Here is a 14,977-nt window from a genome sequence, read left to right as displayed (position 1 = left end):
TGACAGTTGCAGATGTCCTGCCTCTGGCATCCTCACCTGCGGTGCCAGGTGGGGTCTTTTCCTCTGCTTTCCGCAAATGTTCTCCCTCCCGATTTCCTAGTCCCACTCCATTTCCTAGCCACTTGTCCACCAAGAAGAACTTTTCCTGGATCAGTATTCCGAAGCGATTACGTCCCAGTCACAAGTGAAGTGTATATTGCACGCACATTTCCAGTCTTTTCCCTCAGGAGCCAGCCCATGTCCCCTTGTTTTCCTCCAGAAACCCATCTCTCTTCCGCTCCAAGATAAATCAGCTAATCGCACCCCTCCCCCCCCCACCCCCGCCATGGTTCCATTTACTGAAAAAATATTACACTTCGGTATCCCTTAAAGTTCGGGTCTCCCTGGTTACAATCTTGCATCATAGAAAATGAATTAGAAAACTTGCCACCAGTAAATTAATGCGAGCGGCGGCTGGGCTTTGATACCGTCACATGCTTGAGGGACGACACCGTCTGCTGGGGGCCAAGTCGTTTACACGAGGTAAGCACGCCGCCCGCTCATAATGAGCTGCAGGAACAGTCGCGTCCTTCCTGGGACGTGTCGCATCAGGAGAATATCGGTGCTCACCTATCCCGCCCGGGACCCCAAATGTGCCACCAGCAGCGTCGCCCTGTTATTTTCATTGTCTCAGGTGTCCAGAGGACGGGGACCAGGTCTTTGAAGTTGTTAATGGGATTAATGGGTACAGCAAACTGGGTCAGACATCTGGTTTGAATTAGGAAAAAGTATTGATTAGTCTTTGAGAAATGTCACCAAGGCAGAACCTTTTCCCTAGCCCCGTCCCTCAGGCTTCAGCCTGACCAGCTCCCTTTTCTTTTAAGTTGTCCTGTAGAATAGTGGCTTTGCAATAAACCTTTACATCCGTGTGAAAGTTCGAATTGTTTTCCAGTGCTCAGAGGTGGGACAGGGTGGGGGTGATCAGGAATGCTGAGATTTGTAAGCGCTGCTTTCTTTAACGGAAATTGAGCCCTATTTTGAGGAAAATTAGTTTTGCAGACTTCGTTAAAAAAAAAAAAAAAAAAAAAAAAAGCTAAAACTTTTGTTCACCAGCTGCTCAACTTTTCAGTCTGGGTCTGAGCTGGAACCTGCTGCAAGCGTTTGACGGTAAGGCTTTCTTTGCCGATATGTTTTGGGAATCCAATATTGTTTTAGATTTCGAAAGGGGGTGTTCTTCACGCTGCACGCTTGTAAGGGTTTTAAGCGCTCGTAGGATGGCGTCCAGGGCTTAGATCTTAAGAATGTTTCTTCCTGCCACTCCCCACGCCCTTGGCTCTTTAAGGATAAAAAAGGAGGGGATATATTCTTCTAATATCGTCGGAATATTTTTTGAATTTTCATTGTGTTTATGGTTTCAATATGTGCTCTGATATTAAAAGTTAAAGTACAAAGAGGAGCACTAAACTTCCCAAACTCGGGTAGCTCCTCTATGGATCCTGGGTGAAAGCATTAAAGGCTTTATCCAAAGAAAAATTTAGGCAACCACCTCCATAAAGTCACCAGAAATATTTATATAATACTGTCTACTAAAAATATTGTGGAAAATGTCAGACAAGACTAAAGATACACTTGATTTGCACACATCCATAAAGGTCCTTTTGGTTTGCATTACAGTGGTTTAGAGGGAGAGACACAATTGAGAAATGAATGGATTTGAATTTAACCAGTGTGTTGCAGGTAACCAGCAACTAGCAAACACATAGAAGTTTTCCTCTCCAGGAGCTGCCACTTCTCCTTGAACCTGCCTTGTGACTGTGCTGGCTTTTTTTTCTCACTGTGTCAGATGTTAACAACGTGTCCAGAAATTTCTCTACAACCTGTCTCAGTCAGTCAGCTGAGTGTGGGGCTAAAAGTCCGGTAAAGAAAAATTAGAAAAGATTAGAAAAGAAAGGAGTCTCTTTGAAAGGCACACAGTTAAAAGAAAGCTAACAGAAAAGGTCTTTTTAAATGTAGACCCAAAACATATATCAGTAAACTTGATGTCTAATAGAAAGTATAATATAAGGAAAATGTTACTTGGAAGAGAAAAAGTGTGATTCAAAGGAAAAAAATGTAAGAAAAGGAGGTCTTGATGCATTCCAGAATTAAATATGACTGGCTTATTTGCTCTGAATTTCTAAATATATATTAATTATTCCATAAAGTTTTTTTTTCAAAAGTTTCATTTCTTAGAATATTTGGAAAAACATAAAATATTAACTTTTATTTTCTAGGCCATAGAGAATTTTTTTTAAATGCAATAATAACAGGAAAAATCCCTAGCATTTTCTATAATAGCTACATCAATGTCTACATCTATAAAACCCGATGTTGAAAGATGCCTTTGTACCTCAAATGGCTAATTTCATGGAGAATGGTAAAAATTACCAAATTTATTAGAGAATTTCTATAGCATTCATTTTAAACTATATATAGCACAGTATTTATCCTATATTTACAATATACTTGAATTTCTCTGAAAAATGTTTCATTAATAATATTTTATGCAACATTTTGGTATCAAGCAGCACATTATAACAAGAGGCTGAACATATGAAAAATGTAAGCTGCTCATCTTTTGTAGAAAACATGATCAAAATTATTTTAAACATGTGCTAATAAGCTCTTTAAACTTGATAAATGTGTATATCTATGATTCCTTCTGCTTAATGAAATGATATTCAATAGTAAAGGCAGAGGTATTTTTTAATTTAAGAATATTTTCAGGGGAAAAGGACTTAAATTAAGCAATCTGAAAAATTTATGTTTAAATTCTAAGACTCATGACGATTCTTTTAAGAGTTGCCATTCTTCTGTAAGTTTGTGACGTGAGATATGATGGGAATAAAAATATTTTAAATTAAAAATGATCTTTAGCTACAGATATTATACAACTTTATTTTGAATTTTACCTGCTAGATAAAATTGCCTTGGTAACATATAGTCATGATATATGAATTTAAGTATGGAAGATTATGTTGAAACCAGAATTTGTCTCTGAAAGTTTTGTTGAGAGTATAAATATTATTTCTGCTACATTTCTCCAAGAAATAAAGAGTCGGTTCTTTTGAAATAAGGAATTTTGAAAATATATTAAAAGATGCTAAATACTCAATGGTAATTTATGTGATTTATGATGCACTCCATTTTACACAACTTAAGAATTGCCTTTCTCCAGGAATTATGAACTATAAAATTTAAGGAAAAACTTGGCTATGGCATGTTATTTAGTGATTCTATATATTTTACTGATTTTTAAAATAAATTACTATTTTTACATAACAATAATTGGTGCTTTCACAATAAAATCTGTTATCCTTCTACATATACTAGAAGATATGAATACCTATTCATTACTCTGAAAAGTATAAAATAATATTCAGCATATTTTGTTTTTCTAATTTCTATCTCTTCCTACATTTAGATTTATGACCTCTTTTAGAAATTGGTGGTTTTCTTCAAGTACCATATAGTAAATAATGTGCTGAAAACTAGCATGAAATATAGATTATGACTGATAATATTAAATTTATGATTTAATTAAAAATTCAAAATATATGAAATCTTCCCTAATTCCAGTTGCTTTCCACATACATTTCATGAAGTTCTAATTATATATATTTTTTGTGGGGGTGTTCAAATTAGGAAGACAATGACTACCTCTCAAATTTCAAAAACTTCTAACTGAACTTCCTTTTGTCCACTTGTCTTAAATCCAGAATTATTCAACAAAGTTACTCTAAAACGATGCATATGAGGAATAATTACATTCAATTCCTACATTTTCATTTGCACTCAACTTGTATGTTATTTTTATTGATAAAGTACGCATCTTAAATTTTTATAGTTGAAAATTGCCTCCTTTACATATCTAACTATAAGATGTAGAGGCACACTAATGCAAGACAGTTCCATAATGAAATGCTATATATTACATTATATATTCTATACCATCAAAAACATAAGCATTAAATTTCTATCCATATTTTATGGGAAATAAACCATTTCTCCCATGTCATAAAAAGCAATGTTATACTTTTAAGCGGATTGAATTTAGAACAAGTTCATAAATTTTGGGGAAGAAAAATTCAATCAAAACTAAAGAGGGGTATATTAGGTAAAACCTTAGTCTTCTGTTTTAAGTTTTCCAACTTGAAGAGTTTAACATGACTAATGTAATTTTGACACTATGGTAGGTTTTTCTTATGTGTTTTTATTTTTCATGCTTCATCAATTTGTAGCATGTTTTAATTCTTAAAGTATCTCTTTCATTGTGAGCCTGGGTTTATGATTTGTATCGCTAAAAACCTCTGTGTTTTAGTTGTGTTGGTATAGCTTCCCCAAATATTTAACTGCACACTCCAATTTATATAATTCAGACTCGGCAAAGAAAGACCAGCTGCCTTTGATATCAAAGTTTTTGTTTATAGGAATAAAGGGAAAATTTTTTGCTTACCAAATAAAATGGAAAGTGAAGGCCAAATACAAGATGTCTTATAACAAAATATTTTTAAGAGTTTAATATTAGTACTTTGATTCAGCTCAGATTTGTAAAAGATTTTGAGAAACGATCTGGAGTAATTTTATACAAGGTAATAGACATGTGAAAATGGATCAAAACAAGAATGAAAATGACTAAATGACAAATATCTGCTTATGCCTCAGTTGACCTAAGAAATGAGAAGGATGATCGAAGGACAGATTAGGTCAAGGGAAAACCAGAAGAAAGTATTTAACAGGGGGAAAGGCAGAGAAATAAGATAAGCTTAAATATGCAGAAAATAATTCTATATTTGTAATTCATAAGCCATGTACACTTATAATAATGGTAAAAGAATCCCAGGAACATGTTTTAGTTTAACTGGAATTTTAAAAATAAGTAATCAGAAAGGTTTATGTTTAAACATATATATGGCATTTATATTTTTGACAAAAGTAATAAAAACAAAATACAGTTTGAGAAACAGTTTCAAGTAATCACATGTGCATAATATGAAATGTAGGTACAGATGTGGTCAATGCCTAGAAATGTGCAAGCTACCGAATGTTTGAGGTTCTGAATAATTGTTGCCTTCTCGGCTTACAAATCTGTAACCTGATACTCAATGTAGTCAACTGTTTTTCTGAATTTTATTTATTTTTAAAGGATGATTTTTGCTAAGTTGGGGTACTAGTATTTGGGAAGGGAATAGCTGGTTTTCAACAGCTTTCAGTGACTGAGGGGGATAAAGAAAAGTATTGGGCTAACTGCATCCTGGAGCACTTCAAAGTACAAGGGAATCCCGGTAGAATAAATCACTAACCAGAACTCAGAAGGAATATCAACTGTGAGCCCAAGGGCTCAGGATAAGGCAATTCCTCCTACCATCAGCTAACAGTTTTTGTTTTTACTCACAAGGAGACCTGTGATCAAAGTAAAGCTTTCTCCATACTACATGAGTGTATGAGTACCAGTTGAAACCTCTTCAACACAGAGTGGCTATAAAAGATACCCCCTGCTTGGCAAATTCATTCTGCATGAAACTTGCCTTATTACCTCAGAATTGCAGTTATCACTTTTGTCAAATTTCATATTTCTAAAGACTAATTCTTGAGGGCATAAGTAACTAATGGACAGGAAAACAGTCATGATTGAAACAGTCCAAACAATCTTGGAATACTTTACGATAAAATACAGTAAATCTTACTACTGATCTTGAAAGCAGGCTGCATGAGTAGTGGGAAACCTGACAGTTCTTTTCTTTAATCTAGAGCACCTGTAGCAATCTGCAGCAGCATTTCTGCACATACCTTATTTAAGATGACTACATGTGCTGGTTTCAGTAGGTGTCTGTGAAGACATACTCAAAGCCAATTTAAATAAATTTTACCCATTATCGAATACAGTAACACCTCCACTTACTGCAAACGGCTTTAAGAATATTTATAGCAAATACAGAGAAATAAAAATGGCTCAATTATGACTTTCTGGGATAACTGTTACTTTTTTTTTTTCATAACAAGTTACCATCTGTGGGCCAGTAGTCCCTGTCAATTGCTTATGAGATGCTTGGATTCCTCCAAGTTTTGTTCTTAGTCACCTCTTGTATCCTGCATTATGCAGTTAATGATGTGACTTGATCAGAGTAAAAAGCTGAGTTGCTTTGGATTATTAAGATCAGATTTTCCAAAGTACATGGCCTACCACCATCTGATAGACCCTGCCAAGGCAGATGGCTCAGGCCCAGGTGGCATCACTTGGAATTGTTCTTCCGGGTCCAAAGATAAGCACATAACTATGAAACCCCACAAAAATCTTCACTGTTGCATATGTGGTGACAAAGCTAAATGGGTATCTTTTAAAAAGATATAAAGAAGCACATAGAAGCTTCTACGTGCTGTAAATCTGAGGTTGTTGAATTAGCTGTTGGTGTTCCTCTTTCTGTAATAATACTAAAGACTTGCCAATCCATGTGTAGTTCTGTTATGCAGATGTTATTTTTCTTAAATAGTTAGCAGGTGTTAAATCATTATCATGTAGCATTTGTGAACAAATATAACCTAGTCATGGCTAAAACAAACCCAAAAAATGGGTTAGGTTCCTTGCACTGTAGTAGCAATTCCAGTGATCCAAAATTGCTAAGTCTCAACTTCAGCTTAACAAGTCGCATGTCATTCTCTCTCTGAACTGCATCATTGCCAATCCAGTTTCTCCAGTCAGAAGTAGGAACTCACCCTCGACAAGCCCCTCCATTCTCACCATCCTGTATGCAATCAGTCATTAGGTAGAGTAGTTCTGACTATACCACTTTAATGTTCATTAACTTCATCCTTCTCTCCATCACCAATGCCATTACCTTATTGGGGGGCCTCATTGTTCTTAGCTGGATGACACGGGACTCTCCATTGCAATCTGCTTGCCTAGAGCATCACCGCATCTCCAGAAGCAGGAGGGAGAATGGTTTTGAATCTTAGCTCTATCATTTTCTGACTCTGTCAGTGCATTCATTTGTTAACTCAAAAGAATATTACAATGAATAAATTCAACAATGTTGTGAGTGTGCCTAATACAATGCCTAACATAAACTTAATAAACGTGGAATACATTTAAGTTAAATCTAGAGCTGTGCTGCTAAATACAGCCTCATGTGGTTATTGAGCATTTGAAATGTGACCAGTCTAAATTAAGATATGCTTTAAGATTAAAATGCACATCAGATTTCAAAGACTTCAAGTGAAATTAATAACCTTTTATACTGATTACATGTTAAAATGATATTTGATGGATATACTGGCCTAGATAAAGTACATTATTAAAAATCAATTTTCTTTCTTTTTCCTTTTTTAATAGCTACTAGAATATTTAAAATTACAAATGTGGCTTATATAATATTTCTCTTGGACAGTGCTGATCTAGAGGATGTAATCTAACTTTTTCTCTGTTTTATTCTCTCCCTCACAAATAGGTACCAAATTACATATAGATCTGTCAGAATGATGTAAGACCTGAAATCTCTCTGTAAGTTGATCCTCTTGACCCCATGATTAGGAGCTTCACAATGTGGTACCACACCTGGAAATCTCCAGAACAAGACCTCAAGGAAACACAGGAAATTCCTGGAGTGGCAAAACATCCTATGTGAAGACATTCAATTATTTCTCTGTGCATCAGGAGCATCACTGTTAATTAACTATTGATATGCTTGAAAGAGTTTGTTTAGCAATAGCCCTTGCAGAAAAAAAAAGAGCCGTGTATTATTCATGATGAACTAGGCAATGCTGCCACAATGAGTTAACTTCTACATCTTATTCCCTTGGCAAAAGTTTAGTTCTTATTCCTGCAAATTCTGATGCAAGATGGTTGGCTCTCCAGGCAGATACTGACCTTGTGAAAGAGTCATCTCAACATGTTCCTCCATAACAAAACTCCACAGCAGGGGAAGATGGAAGTGGAGGGTCACACACCTGGTCTTATATACTTTGATGCAAAGGTGATACATGTCATTTTTACTTACAGCTTGTGGGCCAGAACAAAGCCTAATATACCTGCAAGGGGTCTGGAAAATATTCTGAAGCACATGGCTGTTTGGTGAGCAGTAAATGTTTCTGCCACACCAGGCTTTGGCAGACTTCAAATTTGTTCCTAATAGGCCTAATTTACACCGCTAACTGTATATCCCTTGAGTCTTCCTGGAATATTTTGTTAATGTTTTTCTAGCACAGTGTCTGGCACAAAGTATTCAATAAACATACTCAGCAGAATACTTAGATCCATAAGTTTCACTTTATCTTTGGACTTCAGAACCCATGTAGCTGCTATATCATATCAGGAAAGTATAACTGCAACTCTAACTGCAATGGAAATTAACAGATAAAATGCTCAGCCCAGCTTCAATTTTGTTTTGTTTTGTTTTTGATTTTTGTAGTTTTTGCTTTGTTTCTTTGCTCCAGAGCAGAAGTTCATACCTAATTGTCACTGGATTTAGAACAATAGTTGTGTCCACACACAATGAGAGTGGTTGAAATTCTTTGGGGAATTTGTCTTCAAGTATCTGAAGCCGTGTTGGGACACCAGTCTCTATGTGTAAATTAGGTTCATTCCCTTTCAGATGTTGTATTTTATTTTCAATCAATACTATCCATTCTGTAATGGTTCACTGCATAGACCTGAAGATGACATTTTGGGCTGTGTCTTGTATTTGTCACTTACTAGCACTTTGTGGCCATGTTAATTAACTTTTTGTGTCTAGGTTTTCTCATTTCTAAATAAAAATGTTTATTTCTATAATTTCATGTTGACAAACTAGCAAGTCGATCTAAGTCTAGTAAGTGTATGTGTATATCAGTGATAGATTGTTATCATAATGATAATTTTCATTATCATCTGTCCTAAAGATCTTATTCTATCTAAAAAGAAGTCCCTGTAAAAAATTTTTCAAAGTATTTACTTATATATATTTATTCATTCCACTATTTCCCCAATTAACACTCTAATATCTTAAAACATCTTGTCCTAAGACAAGATTCCATAAATGTTTGTTGAATGAGTAAATGATATACTAATGATAAATGTAACTCTATTCTCAGCATTTTGTACATAATGATCATACATTTAGGTTGCACACATTTCACTTGACTTTTTTACTTGCTTCAAAATATGATTTTAAAAAAACCTCTCAGCATATAAAACCTAGCAATTGGGGTGAGTGACAAAAACTCTTCAGTATGGCCAAAAGGACTATTAAGTTCTAAGGGAGAAGCTATCTAACATTGCTTAACTATAGTACTTTGGAATAAATTTATAGTAGCATTTGGCACATTTTATTTTAGGTTTTACTGGATCTAGGCTTTGGTTTAAAGGTAACGAACATTTTTTAATAGTAGATGTTTAGTGGGATAACAAATGGACTAATTCTACCTTCCATTCTGTTGAAATATGCAACCCCTTGAATTCCAAACAATTAGACATTTTAACGGTGAAACAAAATACCCCCAAACAAGTAACATTGTAGAACTTAAGATTTAACATCTATGTATATAACTTATGCTTCATTTATATATTGTGTATATGAATTATGCTAAAAGTAAGCTAATTGTTACATAGGTAATGTTCAGAACTCGCTATATCATCTATGCCTGAATAATCTGAGATAGCTGTATTAGATAAACATGAACCTACATTTTATTATGCCGATTAAAATTTCTATTATTTTAGAATTGAAACTCTTCCTAGTTCCAGAAAGTTCTTCTGGTGATTTACAGAACTTGATATAACAAAATAATTTAACACAAAGAAAGGAAAACCTCCTAGAGCAGTCATTTCAGAACCCTAATTATCAGAAGGACCCTCTTTTTTCTTTTACAAAAGAAATTCATTATAGAACCAAGTATGTGAAGTTAACAGAGAGAAGCAGAGCAGTTATGATGGACTCAGGTAAAGGGAATCTGGTAGCACATGCCTAGTGTTTTGCCTTCTCCTCACCTACCACAGGTTTGTGGGTAGTACCTACAAAGAAACAAAGGAGCTAGGGACACAACCTGAAAACCACTAATCTCACTAATATATACAATCCACCCAGTAAAATGGCCCCTGAAATGCCATACCTGTGTTTTCCTGGTCCACTGATTTATTTGATAGGCACACTCCTGGGGTAAATATTTGAACCACATTATTTTCTTTTATTTCTGTCTTCAAGTGTCTAGTCATCAGTTCCTTCAGATTTTCTATTTTAAAAAAATATATAAAGTTAGATTGTCAAACTTTATGACTGTAGAAATACTTTTAGTGGAGAAAATTTTAATGTAATAACCCTATATTTATCAAGAGTCAAAATTAGAGAAAAAAAATCTATACGAGGAACATCTCCATATGATCTGAACAGCGCAGTGTTACTTAACAGAATCCAAAAAGGATCTAATCAGTACAGAATTCAGTACCAATAAAACAGATTGCCAGACAGAAAAGGGGGCAAATGACACAAACTTCTAAATTATCAAAGAAAAAATACATATGATCAAGAAATATAAAAATATTGCAAGCTACTTGTAATGAAAATGCAAGTTAAAGATGATAGCATTTTCCTTCTACCAAATTGACAAAGTTTAAAAAACAAGTTATCATGACAAGGATTTAGGAAAATAATAAATCTCATACACTACTGGTAAGAGTGTAGTTAAAACAGATTACCAAGACAAAATCAGCAGTAAATGTTAACTTTTGATTCAATAATTTCAGATGAATTAATATATTCAAAGGAAATAATCAGATATATCAAAAAGTTTGTATATAATCAATTGTCTGAAGTGATATTCATTGTATTGAAAATGTACATCTAAAAATAAAATTGATTAAATGCTTTATGATAAATCATTATGATATAGTACAACTATTAAAAATCATGTTCTAAATAAGAATATAGAATTATGATATAATTCTAAGGAAAAAAGCAGGCTACAAACATATGTAAAAGATGATCCAAAAACAACCACATCATACATCTTTGGTTTGTATATATATTTATGTATATTATATATACACAAATATATGATATCAATAGATATACTCAAAATGATAGCAGTTTAATGAATGTTATCTCTGGTTGGTGAGATTAGTAGATATTTGTATTATTTCTTCAGATGTTTCAAAGTTGTTTTCTAATTTTATAATGAAGCTATGTCACTTTTATAATCAAGAAAACATTATTATTTCTATACAATTAAAAGATGCCCTGCGAAGTAGAAAAAGTCTTTGTGGTTTGAATAAACTTTTTACATGTTAAATAGTTCCATCATGTATAGAAATAATCATCATATAATTATTGACTGACTAGCAGCTTGTGTCAAATACAGTGATTATCTTTGCTATACCTTTCCCTTAGAAACTATTGTTCCTCTTTCTAAATAACATCCATCAGTCTAAAACTGTATTATTATGCTATCTCCAATTTAGAACTACTAATCTGAATTGACTCAGATGTGAAAAGATTCAGTTGTCTGCCTGTACAGTATGGTGAAGCATATGGAGTGCACTACACCTAAGACTGAGAGTTCACGCTGGCTGCATGGCAGTGTCTGGAGTATAAACTAAGGTGTTGTCTTGGACAAATACAGTCCTTAACGGTTTGAGTTACAGTAAATTTGAAACCAATTCTCCCATGTGTGAAAGTAGAGATTGAGCAAGGGATTTTTTTTTGGCAATGGCAAGGTTTAATATTTAGTGGGGGTCAGAACAGTAGAAGGTGTTCTCATATTAATGTATGACAAGGAAAATTTCAGAGTATCACATGACGCCTTCCATTGTTTGAGAAGCATGAGTTGCTACAGTGTTAAAGCAGAAGTTCACAGAGTTCCAGCATCTTGAGATTTTCACACACACTGCAGAGCTCAAACTATTACCCTTTTCTCCCAGTCGATATCATTTTGGGAAATACGTTATTTAACTAACAATGCAAAAATAGCACATTCAAATTTCTAACACATAACCAAAGAAGTTTTCTTTCCTTACTTGATAGTGAATGTATTGCACAAGAAAACACAGTTTAATATCCATGTGCAGTAAAGAAACATCCTCTCTCTCCTTTTCCCTCTCCTCTCTCTCCCTACCTCCTCCATCTCTAGTATATGACTTAGATAATGTTATTGATATCTTTAATATTAAAATACCCTTGGCATCATCAGAGTTTAAATCAGGCTGGAAATTCATTGAAATGTAAAATTAACAACGAATCTTTTTTTTTTAAATAAATTTATTTATTTATTTTTGGCTGATTTGGGTCTTTGTTGCTGTGCACAGGCTTTCTCTAGTCGCAGCGAGCAGGGGCTACTCTTCATTGTGGTGCTCAGGCTTCTCATTGAGATGGCTTTTCTTGTTGCGGAGCACGGGCTCCGGGAGCGTGGGCTTCAGTAGTTGTGGCATGCAGGCTCAGTAGTTGTGGTGCACAGGCTTTGTTGCTCTGCAACATATGGGATCTTCCTGGACCAGGGCTCGAACCCATGTCCCCTGCATTGGCAGGCGAATTCTTAACCACTGCGCCACCAGGGAAGTGCACCAACAAATCTTAGGGCTGGAAAAGAATTTAGAGCTCATCTAGTTCAATCCTCTTTATTTAAAGAAGAATACAAAGGCTATTGATGACTTGTGAATGACCCATAAGGTCCTAAGTTAAATTCGTTGTAATGTGTTTACGGGCTGTGACAAAATTTAAATCTCAGATAGCTGACCAACAAACCTAATACTGCATTTCAAAACAGCACTGATGTTTGCTATTATTTGCTTATTATCTTCTTTAAGCTCTCACTAAGGATCTGAAGAGGTCTTTCTCATATTTAGTTATATTTTGTTTAACTGGGGAGGAAGAAACATGAATATACCTGATATTAACAAACATAGGAATTCCCAAATTCTAGATGAATGTCCCTTACAAATGATAGCATACTTTTATATTTTCCAAAATTTTTTATTGAAGTATAACATATATGAAGAAAGTGGGCATGGTTCTATTTTAATGAGAAAATTGTTCTAAGAATTTCCTTAAGATAATAAACCCAATACAGTTCTTTAGCCTTAAAGGTACCGATGCAAAAACAAGAAATTTACCAATTGAAATGTTCATTATTCATCATGACTTTCTCTCCATACTTCATGAGAGCTGCATCCAGCCAGGCCACAAATGACAGTCAAAGTAGCATTGACTTCTCATCTGGTACTTGCTTTTGCTGGGGACTTTAACGTAACTATGCCCCCAAAGAACTGTGACATCGCTTAACATTGCCATAGTAGCCAAGCTCATTTACAAGGGCACATGTATACAACAACATGAGCTATATGATGCGTGTATAAAAGGAATTTTATCTGGGAATAATGAAAGTGTATTACTGAAGCACTTGTAACATATCACTTAATTACCATTGGTACAAGCATACCTAATTGACTTCTTCCCTATTGCTCTTACTGCATACATATTTTATTTCTAAAATGCTAATATTTAACAAGCATGCTTTTCAGTTGGAGAAAAATTCAAAGCAAAATTTGTTTTTTTTTTAAATTGGGGTATAGTTGCTTTACAATGTTGTGTTAGTTTCTGCTGTACAGCAAAGTGAATCAGCTACACGTGTACATATATCCCCTCTTTTTTGGATTTCCTTCCCATTTAGGTCACCACAGAGCACTGAGTAGAATTCCCTGTGCTATACAGCAGGTTCTCATTAGTTATCTCTTTTATACATATTAGTGTGTATATATCAATCCCAATCTCCCAATTCATCCCACCCCTACTTTCCCCCACTTGATGTCCATGTTTGTTCTCTACGTCTGTGTGTATATTTCTGCCTTGCAAACAGGTTCATCTGTACCATTTTTCTAGATTCCACATATATGTGTTAATATACAATATCTGTTTTTCTCTTTCTGACTTCACTCTGTATGACAGTCTCTAGGTCCACCCACATCTCTACAAGTGACCCAATTTGTTCCTTTTTATGGCTGAGTAATATTCCATTGTATATATGTACCACATCTCCTTCATCCATTCCTCCGTCGATGGGCGTTTAGGTTGCTTCCATGACCTGGCTATTGTAAATAGTGCTGCAATGAACATTGGGGTGCATGTGTCTTTTTGAATTATGGTTTTCTCAGGGTATATACCCAGTAGTGGGATTGCTGGGTCAAAATTTTGTTTTGGTTAAATTACAAAGTTAATTTGGCTATTAGTAATTTGACCCAGCATTTCTAAGTGGTGTCAGTTAATACAAACTTACGTCTTGAAAGAACTAATCTGATGATTGAGAAAAGTGGACTGCCCTAATTCATATCAAAATATATGTGTGAAATATATATTATTATTTTATTATCCTCTTAAATTTTTAAAGATTATTCTTTTATTTTGTGTAACCAACTCTAACTAAAAATAATTGTCCATAAAAGTCTCCTTGCAAAATATATACTACTGAAACAGTATTAGGATTTATACTTAAGGAAAGTGAATAGCAAATATTTTCTATTGGCTATAAATTATTACACACTTTGAAGTTCCATCATCTACTAAAGCACCAATACTCTTATACTTCAAAAGGACATCTTAATTCATACCAAAATAAACCATATGTAAGCAAACATTTTCTCATAAAATAATTATCCTATATACTAGGGAGAGTTTGACTCATGATTTTTATGTATTTTTTAATTGTAAAATGATGAAAAAACCAAGAAGTTTGTGGCAAAAATCGCAGTTTTAAGGAAGAAAAGAGATTCAAGATTCCATTGGTATAAAAATGTGTGTTAGATGGAGAAAAACACATCATTTTATATTTTTATCTAATGTCAGTAGTGCATCTCTCTTTTTATCTTGACTTATTTCCCATCAAAAATTTTATTATATTTGATACATTGCCCCTGTGGTAATAGGAATTAAAAAAAAATACACCCGACACAATGATGGGAATATTTGGCTCTAATATAGGCCATATATTTCACATTTAATAG

Source organism: Eschrichtius robustus, chromosome 8, assembly GCF_028021215.1.
Source record: "Eschrichtius robustus isolate mEscRob2 chromosome 8, mEscRob2.pri, whole genome shotgun sequence".
NCBI classification, from domain to species: domain Eukaryota; kingdom Metazoa; phylum Chordata; class Mammalia; order Artiodactyla; family Eschrichtiidae; genus Eschrichtius; species Eschrichtius robustus.
The sequence above is the reverse complement of the archived record's forward strand: the minus strand, read 5'-3'. Positions refer to the sequence as shown.